The sequence below is a fragment of the Callorhinus ursinus genome, unplaced genomic scaffold, assembly GCF_003265705.2.
Source record: "Callorhinus ursinus isolate GAN/ISIS: 27379988/994484 unplaced genomic scaffold, GSC_fseal_2.0 scaffold1, whole genome shotgun sequence".
Taxonomy (NCBI): domain Eukaryota; kingdom Metazoa; phylum Chordata; class Mammalia; order Carnivora; family Otariidae; genus Callorhinus; species Callorhinus ursinus.
The window spans coordinates 134080782-134098586 of record NW_027397063.1 but is presented as its reverse complement, the minus strand read 5'-3'; the positions used below and the strand labels follow the sequence as shown (position 1 = coordinate 134098586).

At 39.4% G+C, this 17805-nt stretch overlaps 1 protein-coding gene and 1 pseudogene across 9 annotated transcripts in view; both read right to left on the bottom strand.

The window, feature by feature from the left end:
- RBMS3 (RNA binding motif single stranded interacting protein 3) overlaps positions 1 to 17805 on the bottom strand; it is a 1359336-nt gene that overhangs the window by 679423 nt on the left and 662108 nt on the right. The window lies entirely within an intron of this gene.
- On the bottom strand, positions 15749 to 15849 carry LOC112834816 (U2 spliceosomal RNA; annotated as a pseudogene).

The following is a 17805-nucleotide window of genomic DNA, read 5'->3' as shown; positions in this document are numbered from 1 at the left end:
GTGAAGGGAAAACAGTCTTCATGGGTTTGAGGCTTGTACATGAGGCTCCTTAGTTAAAACAATGCCGCCTTTGGTTTCATTATCTGCTTCTGCTGTCTAGAAATTCTTAGCAATTTTTTTAAATGTTCTTTTTAAGATTTTATTTATTTATTTGAGGGAGAGAGAATGAGAGATAGAGAGCACGAGAGGGAAGAGGGTCAAAGGGAGAAGCAGACTCCCTGCTGAGCAGGGAGCCCGATCTGGGACTCGATCCAGGACTCCAGGATCATGACCTGAGCCGAAGGCAGTCGCTTAACCAACTGAGCCACCCAGGCACCCAATTCTTAGCAATTTTTGAACAAGACTCCTCACATTATCATTTTGCACTGCACCTTCAAATTATGTAACCAGTCCTCGGGGAAGACAGACAAACTTGGTTAAATCTGTCCCTACATGTGGTTGATGTTCCTCTGAGGATTGGGCCCATCACTTGGAGAATGTTGCTTTGACAGAAGGAAATCTGTGAGTAGATTTTTCCTTAGTGAAAATGCAAGATATAATGTTTATGTCCATCTCTGTCTCATCTTTCTGCACCATCTCTTGCCTTGATGGTCATTTTCTTGGGTGCTCTAATTTTCTTTTTCCCTGAAAGCAACAAAAGGTACTCTCCCCTTCCCAGAGCGTCATCTGAAACCAGAGCTCTGTACTGTTTTGTGACTCTAAGTCAACAGTTCATCTCTTCTCAAGGCATTTTTACTTCAGGACTTCCTCTAATTTATTCATTTTTCTCCCTCTCTGTAAAAGGAATTTCTGGCATCTCTGATTTGTCATGAACATATTATCTTAGATAGAGGCTTTTGCTAGAATTCTTAGAACTGCAGTTGGGAGGCAACTGTTTATTTAATACCACTGCCCCACCACCACCACCACTAGAAATATGTGACTTTCCTGACAACATTACCCTGTTCTTAAAAAAAAAAAAAAGATAAGGTCTACTTGAGGCCTATCTATTTCACAGGGCTGCTAGCAGGAGTTAAATAACAGCCATGAGGCTCTCTCCTCTCCCACTGCTTAATACTCATGATTAATGACTATGCAGCATAGTCCTCTCCAGCCATTTTTGGACAACCAAAAATCAGAAATGCAAATCAGAAATTCTGCATCTGTCAGGACCTGCAGCCACTTCCAGGCACTCACATCACACAGGAAACACTGACAGAGAGAACAAGTGGTCTCTTATTAGGCACACTCCAAAGCGCTTGCCCCCAAGATTTTTCCATTTGCAAATGCCATTTGTCTTAGTCTTTCCTCAGCCAGACAAGGATAACGACATGAATTTAGTGTTGGTGAAAAGGGACCCTAGCTCTAGAGCTTGAGGGACGATGTCTCCCTACTTATCTCCGGAGGAATTATGGCAGGGGGTCTAGAGAAAGCAGGCTGCCCCAACTAACTCATCCCTTCCCACATTCCTGCCTGGGAGGGATCGTAGGCAGGGAGAGAAGAGGAGTGAAAGGATTGCAAGGAGCCATCCAGCCTACAATGGCTGACCCCTCAGTGGGGCGTGTCAACAAAGATGCCAATTCGTAATAAGTGTGGCAGAGACAAACAGGGGAGGCAACCGTTTGAAATTAGCAAGGAGGACACCCTCCAAGAGTCGTATCAAAATTGACGATGCTAGTCTACTGATCCACAAAGGCGTGACAAAGTTGGCTCTGAACTACCCTGGAGGTGCAGACTCACGGCTGATATAGTAGTTATTTAATAACTATATATTTGAAAGGCATTAACTCTGCAAAAACAAAAATCTAAGGTACATATGTTTTAGGGAGGGAGGGAGGGAGGAAGGAAGGAAAAAAAGAAGGAAGGAAGGAAGGGAGGAAGGATATATATTGGACCAGTATAATCTACATAAATAGACCAGCAACTTTTAAATATTAATGTGCATCAGAATTAGCTTGTGAGCTTTAAAAACACGGGTGGCCAGGCCCCACCCACAGAGTTTCTGATTCTGTAGGTCCAAGGAGGAGTCTGAGAATTTGCTTTTCTAACAAGTTCCAGATAATGCTGAACCTACTGGTCCGGGTATTACACTCGAACAAACACTACCCTAAACCTTTCTCAGAGAGACTCTACTCTACGGTGTACTGAGGACACAGTGTTGGGCTGATAGCAAGCCCATGACTTTTTTTGTGCCTCAGTTGACATCAATCTGTAAAGTACGAAACATTTTATTTGCTTTTATATAATTCGCAGACGAGGTATAGAATGTATTCTAAGACTCATGATATTTAAGATGTTGGATTGATATTCCATATTTTATCTGGCACATAAAAAGGAATGCAAATCGAAGACAAAACAGATGTGAAGCTTATTCAAAAAAGCTTGAAGAAGGCCAAACATTAGTGAGAGGTAAGAGCACAGACCAAAGCAGGTGGGTTTTTTGTTTGTTTGTTTGTTTGTTCCCAGCTCCTTCCATCGTAACTGTCCTTAGGTCTTAGGCCTATTACTGAATAGTGTGGGGACTCAGTTTTCTCATCTCAAAAATGGGGAGGCCAGAATAAAAGACTTCATTCTAATCTAGGTTATCAGGTAATCAGTGGATTTGTTCGTTTTTCAAATAGCTAATTCTTTCCTAAAACACAATGATCAGATACTATGTTTTTTTAAAGATTTTATTTATTTATTTGACAGAGAGAGATACAGTGAGAGGGAACACAAGCAGGGGGAGTGGGAGAGGGAGAAGCAGGCTTCCCGCAGAGCAGGGAGCCTGATGCGGGGCTCGATCCCAGGACCCTGGGACCATGACCTGAGCCGAAGGCAGACGCTTAACGACTGAGCCACCCAGGCATCCCGATCAGATACTATGTTGTACCATAAATGTAATTTAGAAAAGATCAAGCTTGCAAAATGTGTCCCTTCAATATGATCCTGGAAACACTAAGCACTGGTAGAGATTAGCGGTGTTGTGAGGTTGCTTTGCACTTGTGCCTTAGGTTTTAAGGTGGTTTTACCATTACATCAGCCCTCGGTTCTGTGCAGCTACATCTAACATCAGAACACACAGAAATCTACAACATAATTTTCTCTGGCATAGTCCTAAGACTGTGGATCACTCAGGCCACACAGCGACCACTTCTCTAATAGGAAAAACAGTTTTGATCGGCTGGGAGAATTTTTCCACATTTTTTATCAGCTATTTCTAGGACGATATGCTAGACTGCTAGAAGTTAAAACTGTGATAGCAATGTTTTCATTAAGTTATACACATCTCTGTAAATGTCCATCCACTTTAGAATTGTAAGCATGTTACAATAAAAGTATAACCATAGCACTTCTCAAAAACACAGTTTCAGATTTTCCAAAGCTATGCTTTAACACAACAAATAGTATTAGAAAGCTAGGAAAAGGAAGAAGGTACGTGGATTCTGATATTAATTTCTTTCTAATTATTTAAATCTGGATTTGGCCAAAAGGATCATGATTGTGCCACTTTTTCCTCTCCTAAGCGTGAACGCAAAGGCAAAGTAGACAGCATCAGGCCTGGGTTTGAATATCTTTGCTAGTATTTATCGGCCTGCCAGTATCGATCTGAGCTTACCTTTGGAAATCTGCTAAGCTTTCTGAGCTTCAGTTTCCTCATCATAGAGGGACTAATAACTTCCTTACAGGATTGAAAGGGAGGATGTATATAAAGTCACTTCCGTGATGTCCGACGCATGGCAGTTGATTAACAAATTATGAGAGTGGTTATGTTTCTAAGACCGGCTCAGCCTTCCTAGAAGGCAGTCCTCTGGTCTGGTACTAAAGTCCCCGCCATCCAGGATGGCTCGTCCTTCGGGCTGTGCACACAACCTCACAGCCTGGCTTGCCTTTCCTTGTGTAAAACTACGTAAGAAAAATCAGTATTGGTGTGTGTCAGCAGACCATGATGGCCCATTTCATTTGGATACTTGTATTAGAGCTTTATATGAAGGTTGACTTTTGATAAGTACGGTGCCTTGCTAACAAACCCAAGTGCTATATTGTATTTTGGATCAGAACGCATCCTTGAGCAGAATAGATTGTACGTGCACACAAAAGTATATCGACTCTGAAGCCTGGGAAAATTAACAGAAAGCCCGTTTCAAACTGTGCTTACCACACAAAACATGAAGAAAATGTCAAAATATTTTTTCTTACTTGTTTGAGCACTATTTTTAGTTGGTTTTTGAATAGAGAACACATATTTGTTAAAGACGCTGAATTCATTCCAGATGGAGGCTTCACTATGAAGTTATGGGATGCAAAAGATCTGGTTTTCCTTTGTTAAGAAAAACCAGAAAGGCCGATCAGCTGAAAAATCAAGGTTAGCCAAGCCCAGGCCTAAGAACCTCCGTGAATATTTTACAATAAGTTTTAATACATTTAGAACAGAGCTCCCTTCAAAAATAAAACAATAAAAAAACAAAACCAAAGGGAAGGCAAGAGGAGGCCAGGAGGCAGGGAGGGATGCGTTGAGAGTTAAGGAGGGAAGAGGGGTAGGGGGAGGGAGGAAGACAGAGAGGGGGTGAAGAGGAGAGAGGGGGAAGGAAGGTTAGGAAGGAGTGGGGGGCAGGGGGGAGAAAAGGAGAAGGGAAGGAGGGAGAGGGAGAGGTCTTCACAAATTTCACAAATGTACTTTTTGGTCTCTTTTTACTCCATTTAAACCCTTCCCCGTGAAAATGCATCTCCCTGGGGAGCCCTCGGTTGGGTGGCTGCACGGCTCTGGCTTTGGAATGCTCACACTTCAGACGTGACAGACGTTGTACAATGAATGGGCAGTCCCAGAGTTACGAGTTTCTCCCACATACCAAATACATTAAGTAGCGGTGGAGTGCTTGGAAGAGCTTTGGCACGGGGCCACTCTGTAACAGGAACTTGCTTGGCAAAGAGCTGCTTTAAGTACATTTGCTGTGTGCATATTTGTAGCGATTTCATTCCCTTTTAGCCCCTTGAAACTGACATGGGTGGGCTGGTTTTTTGAGGATGTCCACCACTGAACAAAATGCAAAAGCCAGACCTTCTAGAATTTGCCACAGGGGCTCTGTCCACAATAGTTGCTAATTCTCCCCCTGCTCATGCCAACACGCATTATATGGGTCTATACCACATGCGCTTCTCCTCTGTGGTGAGCTGAGACTTAAAATATCTTAGCATTATCACTGGAGATTAAATCAAAACCAGGGAGGAGGTAAATATCGTCTGCTCTATCACAAAACTGGCAGAATCAGGTATGTTAGGCTTTTGCGGGACGAATGGAAGCACCTACAACACTGATCAGGTAGTCTAATTGTAGCAGTTAACCATTAAAAAAATGTCAAATATAACTGAGAAGCAGATTATTTTCCAGTTTGTTAACAGCAGAAAAGGCAGACCTACAGTCAGGAGGATAATGCTTGCTATTAAAACGTAACTGATGAATGCTACAAAAAGAGTATTTGTCATCAAACAATACTTGCATTGTAAAACAATTCCAACCTATGCATGAAAGGTTCCCAACGCTAGTACAGCATTCAATTTGATACTGGAGTTTTATCATATTATTTCATGCGAAGAAGAATTATATACTCAATCTGTCTGACAGCTTTGCATATAAAGAACAGTTTCTGCATGACAAATGTGGTGAGCTTATTGAGTTACCAATATACTGCCAAGCCATATTGTCTCAGCGACAGCAGACCCAAAATGTTTTCAAATGATTTTTTAAAAGGGCAATGCGGGAAAGCTCGAACAACCACATGTTCTGACTTTAATAAAAGTCACAATTGCAGGAACATTTACCTTATATCTAATTAGAACAAATCATCCCTAAGCCTCATTGAGCCCATATTTAGTCTGTCACAGACTTTTATTTTTTGAGGTAGTTGGAAATATTAGTTTTTGATTTATCATCTGCTTCCTCACAGCTGCAGAAAACAACAACAAAAGCAAAACACAATTAACGTGGATTTAAAAACAGACCACTTTTTCTTTCTTAAAAATATAGACACATGAGCGTCCTCACAAACTTTCTTTTATGATGGGTAGAAACAAAGTGCTAAATAAGGCAAAAGGTTACTTTAAGAAAATATTTAATCAAAACTAGGAATAGAAAATAATTCCAAGCAGACTAGTCTCCTAATTTTCTCATGTGCTTGAAGACATCATTACTTCCAATCATGGAATGAATGAGAACGACTAAATTATATTTGCATTGCAAACAGGAACTGTGAAAGGCTTGGTTCATATCATGCTAATAAAAACAAGAAGATAGGGGCGCCTGGGTGGCTCAGTCGTTAAACGTCTGCCTTCGGCTCAGGTCGTGATCCCAGAGTCCTGGGATCGAGCCCCGCGTCAGGCTCCCTGCTCTGCGGAAAGCCTGCTTCTCCCTCTCCCACTCCCCCTGCTTGTGTTCCCTCTCTCGCTGTGTCTCTCTCTCTCTCTGTCAAATAAATAAATAAAATCTTAAAAAAAAAAAAAAAAAACAAGAAGATATGCAACAACTAGAATTCTCCTATCCGTATTATTAATGAGGACACTGGGAAGGAGTACATGCTAGGCGTCCGTTTTTGACATATTTGTTCTTATTTTCATTCCCACAATAACTCTCTAATATAGTCCCATTGCACAGATGAGGAAAATAAGACACAGAAGTATGCAACTTGCTCAAGGTCATGGGGCTAGATACAAATCCAGGTCTTTCTGATGAAGCACGAAGCTCTTGACTGCCCTTTTATCATATTTCCTTGCTCCACTGGATTGGGGGTGGTTTTCCTCACATAAATTAAAACTAAATAAGGTTGTCAGACTATCCTATGAAGAGCTGTCAGTTATGGCAAAGATCATAGCCTAGTTTCACCAAAATAACAAAGGCCACTGAGCCCCTCTGTTCTTATTCGACAGCTATGCAATGGAGACACGACTTAGGTGCATCACTCTTGGTTGAATATTTCAAGACTCATGCACCCCATTTACAGGGGAAAGTGCCAACAGAGGACAGGGAACTATTGCTAAATTGCCTTAAATGTAGCTTCATTACAAATTTAAGAGTTAAATTTTCCAATGGATTGAAAGTAGTTTTGTTTTGATTGCCCTCTCTCCAATATGGTCGGTCTAGAGTTAAAAAAGCATGAGTGCATGAGAGCATGGAGCATAATTTTTTTTTTTAATGTACATTTTCTATGGAGCCCCATGACTTCTTTAGGTCATTAACCCCACACTGAATGTTACAGGTGCTGACACTGTGTTCTATCGCCATAGCTTCCTAATTGGGCAGACAACCTTAAGAGAGTCCTGAATGCCCATGGCCACTGACTATCTCACCTTCGGTCATAAGACTAAAGGAAATAATCTACCAGGTAGTGTCATTCCATGACAGGGGCAGACAACTGATTTAAAGATACACTAAATAACAGTTTGGGAGTTTGCCAAGACTGTTTTCCTTCTTTTCTCTCAGACACAAAAGTAGTATATGCAAATATTACTATACACATAGATTATATCCTCACATACATAAACACATTTTTTAAAGATTTTATTTATTTATTTTGAGAGAGAGAGAGAGCATGTGAGCATGAGTGGGAGTAGGGGCAGACAGAGAAGGAGAGAGACTCTCAAGCGGACTCCAGGCTGAGCATGGAGCCCAATGTGGGGCTCAATTCCACAACGCTGAGATCATGGCCCAGCCCAAAATTAAGAACTGGACATTTAACCAACTGAGCCACCCAGACACTGCCACGTATACTAATTTAAGAGGATAACAACCAAATGGGGAAAAAAAAAAGTACATGGTCACTGAGTAAAAAGTTATGTTCTCCTATTACTAAAATGTTTCAATATTTATTTCTTGTTACTGAAAATTTTCCATGTTTTAGAGAGTAGTTGAGAAAATAATAGTAAGTAAAATCATATGCTAGTCTACAAGGGTATGAAGTCATTGTAAAACAATGTCGTTATTTAATTATACTTTGAATTCTCATTTCAAAATCAGCCTGCTAATGATTGCAGAAACATGCAACATAAATACAACATCCTTATTTATTTTTCAGTGTTATCAATTATGTATTTGGAAAATAGGTTTTTGTACTCACAAGAAATAGGGTATCAGATTTGTCTCATCATTGTTTTATTTATTCAATATTAATTGGAAAAAAACATTTATGGAGAATCAATTGTGTGCAGGGCATATGTACAAAGAGAGCACATAACTGGATGTTTCAGATATTCACTTAAAACATTTAGAACTGAAGAAGACATTGCCACCACAATGAGTGTGCTTTTAATTTCAGTCATAGCTTCTGGAACATTCAGGACCAGGCAAGTTGTCCTTGGTGCCCCTAGGCTAATTAGACATTACATTCAGGTCAGCTTTCATTCTTGGAAAGATATTCACCTCTAAAATAAAGTATGTTTCTCAGTTAAGATGCCTAAGTATTTGAGAAATATTCCTAAATACTTGAGAAGCACACACACAGAACAGACTAGAAAACATGTTTCATTTGTGGATAAAGACCAAAGGGAAAGAGCAAAAGGAGTTGCGAGGATGATCATGACTGGTTCTTGTTTTGTCCCCAAATGTATCACTTCCTTTCTACCTTGCCATTGGTCCTTGCTTATTCTGATACTTACTGGTATGGGATAAAAATGTTATTGAACTTAAAAGAGACAAATCAGACAATGTTTTGGGAGCTGAGTTGAATAAACTGAAACAAAAGTGGCTAATCAAAGCGAACTGACCATAAGTACTTTACCACAAACATAGATGTACGTAAGTCCTTTTATCAGTAAGAAGGCAGCAAGCAAACCACTGGACAGCTCTGGAAAAGAAGACACCACACAAGTTGCTTGTCAGGGGCTCTGATAACCAGGTATCCCCCCAAAGAATTCACAGTCCAGTTTGAGAAACAGACAAATTCTGTGATTGGAGGCAAGAGGCAATACATAACAGATGCTCTAATGGATGAACAAGCTGATTTCAGAAGGAACACAAGAGAGATGTAGCACTTGAGGAAAACACCAAAAAAAAAAAAAAAAAAAAAAAAAGGAGACATTTGGGGTTTGACTACCAAGTAAGCTTTGCCGTTTCAAGTGACTCAAAGCAGTATTTTGGAAAAGCCCCTTACAGTCTTGGAACAAAACTTGTGATTTCCAAGAGCGGATGAGATGTTTATCCTGGGAAAAGTTCTATGGAAAGAGGTTAGTTAACCACATGAGGCTAAGGAGTCTGACCGCCACATTCGAGGCAGATCACAGAACAAGCACTGGTGTCTTGAGTTTGGCTCCCTACAAGCGAAGTCCTAGATGAGGATGGGCAAGATTTATTAAAGAAGAGTTCCTGGGATAAACTGGTAAGGACCTTGGTTGGGGTGGCGGAGGGCGGGGGGTGCGGGGTGGAAGGAGCAGCATAACAGGAATGGGGGAAAAGCCAAGCAGGAGTAGTTTTTCTAGTGAAGTGCTATAGAGGATAGCTTCAGTTTGATCCCACTAGGGAACTAGAGGCTGCAAGCTGCACGTTAGAGTTTATCCCAACCTAAGACAAAAGAGCTGGGCTTTCATACACACCAGAGAGGACATGAACTCTTAGGGACCTCAGCTTTCCAGCAGCCCAAGAGCAATCCTCTGAAGAAAGTCCCAAGTTCTTGGCCAGCACAAGCAAAGAATCCAGAGGCTGGGTATTAGGAGCTCAGAAATGGTCAAAGAAAGTCAAGGAGGTAACAGTGCCAACAATGGGTAGTGCACAGACTGATGAAAAATGGGTGAGGATGCTCCTTATCTAATCACCATCCCCCATTTTTTTTCTGGGTCAATTCTTGGACCACACTGTCCTAGGACAGGTCCAGCCAATGCCCTCATCCCCACACTAGCAAAAACATGCCAAGATAGCCCTCAAATCAAAGCATTAATCTAATGCTACAATTAGAGCACGTAGGAAGGGAAGAACACCACTGGCGGTGAAATCCATATGTCTGCAAAGCAATTTCATCCCAGTGGCACAAGCAATTCAATCACCACCCTGGTGCTGCAGATTTAATAGCTTAATTTTCTATGGACTGACAACGTCCATCCTAACAAGCCCCTTGCAGAATGCCTCAGGACAAGGCTGCACAACACATCATTTGGTGCTGTGTGCTTACATAATTATTCCTTCTCTAGAAGCATTTCACGGGGTGGTCAGGGAAGAATGAGTTAGCATGGGGAACTTAGGCACTGCTTCAATATTTAGAGAACATAAGGTATTATTATAGGATTAATAAGCAAGGCTAGTTCAGCAATAGGGAAGGCTGCCAAGGGAGGCTGTGGAATTGCTATCACTGGAGATAATGAAGGCTGAGAATAGATACCCACCCAGAATGGATTTTATAGACAATAAAAATCCATCCCACTATTCTAAAACAGGGGATGCACTAGCTGTTTCACTGTAGGACTCTTCCAGCCCAAATGATTTCATAAATTAGATGAAGCAGTTTAGCTTAAAATATTACTTATTAAGTATTACTTATTCCAAAGTGTATCCAGTACATGGGTGGTTGAATGCAGAAGCTATTGAGTGACAAACATAATTGGAATTACAAACCACACTGGCACCTATAAACAAACACCCACTCTGAAAACAGGACAATGAGAATCCAGGAAGGCAGATTTTTACAGTGGAGAAATAGGGACCAAAATGCCACATAGCGGTATACTTGAACTTCAGGTATTCAGGGCCCAAATAAGCAACAGTTCTAAGTGTTGAGTTGGTGCTTTGTTCAGACACTGCTTAATGTCTATGGTGTGGAGACTTTGAGCACTGAATGCCTAGTCTATTAGACGTCACTGAGGATGATGTGAATGTCACAAAGATTAGAATAGTTGCATAGGATGAATCATTCTAGAAGTTGGAGGAATGAATACATTTTTAAAGTATCCTGTGAATGTGACAAAGGGTTCAAATTTTCTGATTCAATCATGATTTCTTTAGGTCAGGAACAACATTTTGAAATTTCCATGAGGGAGTAGAGGACCAGTTCATCAATCAGATGCTGGGTCTGTGCTTAATTAAGCATTATGCTTGCTCAAGGAATGGCACACTGAAACACTTAATTTTCTTTGGATTAGTGAATTGAGACAATGATAAATCTGCCTAGTCAATACTGTGCAGTGGCCTATGCACATACGCAGGGCAGAGGATAAGAGATTTCTCTAAACCTTGTCCAGTTTTCTACAATGCTAGTCTATGAATCAACTCTTAATATATTATTTCTTTTGGCTTCTTTTTTTTCTTTTCATTTCATTCTAAGTCTTTTTATAAATTCGTGGGGAATTAATTCATGGCTTTCACTGGATATACATTGGACACATACTGACCATAGAATCAGCCATGATTTTTAAATTTCAGATTCTGATATTAGAACAACACCAATTAAATTACTGGGACCTCTGAGGCACCTGCCTGTCCAAATTTTAATTATACCATGAGCTCGGGAGAATTGTATATACATCTTAAAGCCCTATGCTTACATTTGTATGTGGTTCATGAAGATGTAGGTATGCCAAAGACCTAAAACCAGAAAGGGTTCTTTTCTCTTCAAAAATCTGGAGAAATTTTAATTGAATTATATATAGAAAATATATATAGGGCGCCTGGGTGGCTCAGATGGTTAAGCGTCTGCCTTCGGCTCAGGTCATGATACCGGGGTCCTGGGATCGAGCCCCACATCAGGCTCCCTGCTCCGTGGGAAGCCTGCTTCTCCCTCTCCCACTCCCCCTGCTTGTGTTCCCTCTCTCGCTGTGTCTCTCTGTCAAATAAATAAAATCTTAAAAAAAAAAGAAAGAAAGAAAGAAAGAAAGAAAGAAAGAAAGAAAGAAAGAAGAAAGAAAAGAAAGAAAGAAAGAAAGAAAGAAAGAAAGAAAGAAAGAAAGAAAGAGAAAGAAAGAAAGAAAAAGAAAGAAAGAAAGAAAGAAAGAAAGAAAGAAAGAAAGAAAGAAAGAAAGAAAGGAAGAAAGGAAGAAAGAGAAAGAAACCAAAAACACCCATGTTACCTATATACTGGCAGTGAATTTACTTTTCTGAATAATGTAATAATATTGATTTGAATTTCAGAAAATTGATAAAATCATAATCTAGTATACATTTAATAAAGATACCCAGAATGCTCATCTCTAGCTGAAAATTAGTATTTTGTGATCTAAACGGTCGTACATTTTTAAAAAAACATTTATTAAGTGTCTATTACGTGCAAAACCCTATATTAGGAACTAATGACACAGTAGTGAGTTGAAGACTATCCTCAGCTTGATGGGGCTTTTGTATTAGTGAGGAATGAAGACTAATGAAATAATCATGTAAAGAAATGTGAACTTGAAATTGTGACAAGGAAGCAGTGCTTTGAGCACCTACACAGGAGGATCTGACCCAGGCAAGGAGGCCAGGGAAGGGGTGGGTGAAGAAAGGAGGGCTGAATTGAGATTAGAAAGATAAACAGAAGCTAATGTAGTGAAGAAAGGAGAGAGTACTTTTTAGGCCATGGGGCATTAGCTGCCAACAAACTTACCCAGAGGCTGGGGAAAATAAGGACATATTCCAGAGTTTTTAAGTCATTAACTATTATTATGTGATCTGTGGAAAGCAACAGATCAACACTAATTCTGGGATGAATTGGGTGGTGGGGAATGGTGCAATTTAAAAGGAATTATATAATACTAAATATATATATTTATATTTATATATTTATATTTAGTAACTACATATACATATATATGTTGTTTAACCTTGTAAGCTTTATTTTTTCACTTTAGCTTATACACATTTATGATGAACAGAGATCTAGCACTTCTAACAAATAATCACTACTTCATGGTTCTTAAAGACTTTTCATTTCAACCTTCAGTCATGCCCACTGTCACATACTCCTAGTTTCGGTGGAAAATTTGCTCATTTTTTAAATCCAATGGACAATAGCCAAAGATTTTATAGTAGGACTAAACCATTTGAATGTGCTGCATTGTTTGAATGGAGGGGCACTCTTTGAAAAGAGTTGAAGGGCACTGCATTGTATAGGGCCATTAGCAAGACATAGTGATGTTATAATAGACTAAACCAGAGTAGGTCCCACTAAGTTAGCACACTGCTAAATGATACCATTTTCTTCTCTTCTTTGGTCATGAATAATCATTTATTGATAAAAGAAGAAGGAAAACGCTCAACAAGTAAGATGCAGGGACTGATATTGCATTCTCTTATCCTCTAAAAAGCACTCCAAAGTGATAAATAACAGTTCCCTAGTGCTAATTGGTTCTGCTTCTCTGGAGAACCCTGGCTAATACAGGATGAATTCACTCAGGAGTAACATGACCCAAACTGCCTTGTAGAAAGATAAATTTGGTGTCAATGAGGACGTTAGACCCAAACGGAAAGCCTGGAATTCAGAGTGACTTCTTGGAAGAATACTATAATCTCAGTAATAGATCATGAGGGCTTAATCTACAGCTATGTGCAAAATTAATAAAGTTGGGATGGAAAGGTAATTCAGGAATAGAATTGTCACATCTCATGGTACTACCCAGGTGGCCCAGGTAAATGAATAAAAGCAGACTCCACGGGTTTCAAGAGCACAGAAGAGAAATGTAGTAATACTTAAGGGCATAAGAGCTCAGGCAAACTCGTAATGGAGTTTTGATGCCTTAATGAAGGTAAACATTCTATTAAAATATATGAAGTTGCCAATATCCAAGGGTTTTGTTGTTGTTGTTGTTGTTGTTGTTCATGAAAATGATAATTTTACATGGTTCAAACCATAAGCAACTATGTGTTGTGTGTATATGTGAGAAGGACACCCATGGGTTTGGACCAATATACCCAGTTGTGCGAATTCTTTGTACTTTTTTTTAACACTTAATGTGTCAGTAGTTTTCTTTCACCTGAAACTTACTTTGACTTCTGAGGATGACATTACTATATTTAATTTTTTGGATAAATAATATATTAACATGTTTTTTAAATTTAGTAAATACAAAAAGATATGGCAATGAAATCTCTTCTCACTATTCCTCAGTCCACCCGTCCCCTGACACCCATGAGCAACTCCCTGTGTTTCCTATACAAATTTCTTTGTGTGTTTACTAGTTATAATAAACAAGCAAAAAATAGAATCTTAATCACCCACCCTCCATGCACACACCACTTTTTTTTTTTTCCACGAACGGAAATATAAAGTACAAATTGTTCTGCCCTTTGCTTTTTTCTACCTAATAAAATGTCTTGGAGATGTTTCCAAATTAATACATAGTGTGCTTCCCAATTATTGTCTATAGCTGCATAGTGTTCCGTTATATGGACATGCCATAGTTTAGTCAACATGTCCCTACTGATGGACATTTGAGTTGTTCACAAACTGCTGTTATTACAAGCAATGCTGCAATCCATAATTATTGGCACATATCCTTTCAACTATGTGCAAAGGATCTGCATGTGTGGGATAAATCCTCATAAGTTGGGATCCAGTTTTCATAACAGAATAGAAATAAAAGTAGAAGAAAAATAATAACAGAGACTTTTCAAAAAAAAAAAAGGAAAGGAAAAGAAGGAAATAATGTAAAAAAGGCAGGCAGGCAGACTAGGAAAGGGTAAAAGAAGGAAGGAATGAGAAGTGAGGAAAAGGGGAGGAGAAAAGAATTAAGAGAGGGAAAAGCTCTTGACCTCTGCAAGATGGTGTGAGGGAAGTGATTAACCCGTAGTGCAGGGGTGGGAGGCGTCAGGAGAGGGCACGTGGGAAAGGCAGGGAGCTCCACAATGCTGGCAGAACATAACAAGGAAGTGACTCTTCCTGTCCAAACAATCCTACCCACTACAGCAACACAGGAGAGATAAGTTCCGAGGCTAAAAATACAGCACATGGAGGCAGACATCTCTGAACAGAGCCCAGGATGTGGCCATTCCAGGTTATCTAGCAAGCGAGCCACAGAGGGAAGCCATGAGTCTTGAAAAAGAACCAACTACGTATAAAGACCTGGTGCTTGAGGCAAACGTAAACCTTATCAGTCAAAACCATGCATCATCTATGAATAGTTGTAAGACCTTAACTCTAAGAAGCTCACAAGAGCCCTGCAAATTGAAAAGGGACAGACAAGGGATCCAAGAAAGAAGAATCCAGACCAGATCAAAATGCTGTGCCTCCCTGCTGTGCCACAGTGACTGATGGTTCCAACGCGGTCCCTCCTGAGGGAAATGAAAGGTGGAAGTCAGTGTTCATAAAGTTCATTTAAGTCCACCACATAGTAGAATCCATGATATTCCCACTCCAGTGAGTTTCTTTGCCCTCTTAATAAAGTCCAGAGTTGAAAATAAAAACAAAAATAAAAAAAAATAAAATCTCTGAGTCTTGTGAAAGATAGTGATTTATCTTGCAGTGAATTTATTCCCACATGGAGTGGGCGAATCCAAGGAAACAGACCCCATTTCAGAGCCCTGTTTGAACAAGGGTAATACCTGACTGGGTGTGCCATTTTACTGGCTTCACTAGTGCTTTCCAAAAAATGCCTACAACTGCATAATGTCTGAAGAAGCTTCTTTTATGCCTGAAATTGTTGCTATGCTTAAATGCAAGTCATGGGGGAAATGATAAAAAGGGTGTGAAAGTCATTAAGAGATATTAAATAGGTGATTTTAAAAATTTCATCTAGAACGCATACACCTGAGAAGAAGAACACATTTCAGAAGAGGAGAGAGAAAGAAAGGAGCCAAGAACACAACAGACATGTTACATATGGCCTCTGACTTTTGTTTCTTTCAACTGTTAATTTCACCCGATCTACTGGAGCTAAACATGAATTTTAGGTCATGTTTATGTAGATCAGATACTACACTTGATCTGAGCCAAAAGGCCAAGAAGTGATTAGGTCATATAAAGATGAGGATCATGTAAATAATGCAGAAGACAGAAATCTCAGCATTTCCCACCTTCCACTTACCCTAGTCACAAGTTGACAGTTATCAACACTGCTTTGTCCCCAAATTCAAAAGATTAAAGGAAAAATATGAGCTAGTGGACAGCTTTGGTTTTTGGTCTGTTTTTTGGTTTGTTTTGTTTTTTACTACGATAGAGATAATTCAGCAAGTGTTGTAAATTCTATTGTGTTATGTGCTCCTGTTACAAAAATCAACTTTATATGAGAAAAATAGACTGAAGTATATTTCAATTTTCATTTGGAAAAAATAATTTAGATACAAACGAGACTTCTATACTCATGATAATCACTGATGGATGTAGGACATCTGATATCAGGGCAGCACCCTCAGATTCTACAAGTGACATTCTGTCTGAGCCTCGTTCTTTCTTGACTTGCTCTTGACATTAACAGCACCAACTTCTGCTCAGTTCCAAAGGATGAGCCTAGAATATGATGTTCTCCATGGCGATGCCAAGTCCAGTTCTTGTCACACTGTATGCACTCAGCTGACATCTATTAGGCAAATAAATGACTTCTAGCAAGAAGCATCAGAAACATAATCTTCAAACAATGGGCTGCTCCAGAGTTCTAAGCATCCCCACAAATTCTCTACACTATTCATTTAATGGCAAAGGGGTGCTACTGTATTGAAGTAAGTGGCTAAAGAGCTTATGGCAATCATTTATAAACCCTCTCTGTGGTTTGGGGTTTAAGTACCTTCTAATGCTCACAGAAATTAACTCCAAGGAGCTATCTACAAATCTTTTGCATATAGTGGGGTTTCCTTACATGACATATTTCCTAAAATAGAAAAACCAGTAGCTGGAGTGTGGCCATTGTTTCTTCCACATATGAAAAATGATTAGCATGGCAACTGACTTGATCTAAACTAGGTAGTTTAAGAGAACTGTAGTCAAGAATAGCAAGACTAAGATTTTCTATTCATAAAGTGAACTCCTTCTATTCACCAGTTCTACTTGAATGTTAAAGAATGAACCTTTTAATCATGTCTATGTCATGTGGAGTCTTACATTGGGTAATAAAGGTTCCAGAATATTACTGCTTTTTAAAGCATCCAATGTGATTATAGCTTAATTAGAATTCATATATTTTTATGTAAATAAAGAAAACTTCTGAGTAAATTAAAAGCAAAGAAATAGAAAACATTTTCACTAGATTAGAAACATTTTAACTTCTCGTATCCTTAGTGCTTTGTATGATGTCTGGTTCTTGGTAGAGATACAGTAAATGCTGGTTGACCCAAAAAAGGAAAGAGGTAGGAAAAAAGGAAAGGAAGGAAGTAGAAAAGAAGAGAAAAGAACTCTTTACAAGGGGAGTATCCTGCAGAAAATTCTAGAAAACTCTAACCATAGTGCCTGGAGATACCACTGTTAATTATTTTTCCACTTTCTTATCATGTGTTCCTGGGCTGTCTTGTCATTATAGCCACTATTGGAATCTTTTATAATGTCTAATTTCTAAAAATCCCTAAAATGCAAATAAAATAATGTAGTAAGCAGTTTTTCTTCTTAAAAGGAAAACACTTAGAACCACTACATGCTACTGAGTAAAGGGGCGTAGCAGTCAGAAGAGAAGGGACAAATGACAGGCTCCAGTTCCTAAGCTGAACACCTCTAGCCAGCTTGGTGGCTTTAACCTTTGTAAGTGTATAAATGGCTTTCATTTTGAGTCATGTAACTGATTATTTATATCCACGATGGAGCGCCAGTTAAAAGGCAGGAAGCATATGGAGCACTGATGTTGAAATACAATTTGCGTTCATCTTACATAATACATCAAGATGACTCTAGCATTTCATAGTCAACTGTAAGAAGAAAAAAACATGCACGTTGACATATTTCCAATTTGGGTCTTCACATATAAGGGATAAAAAGCTGTATT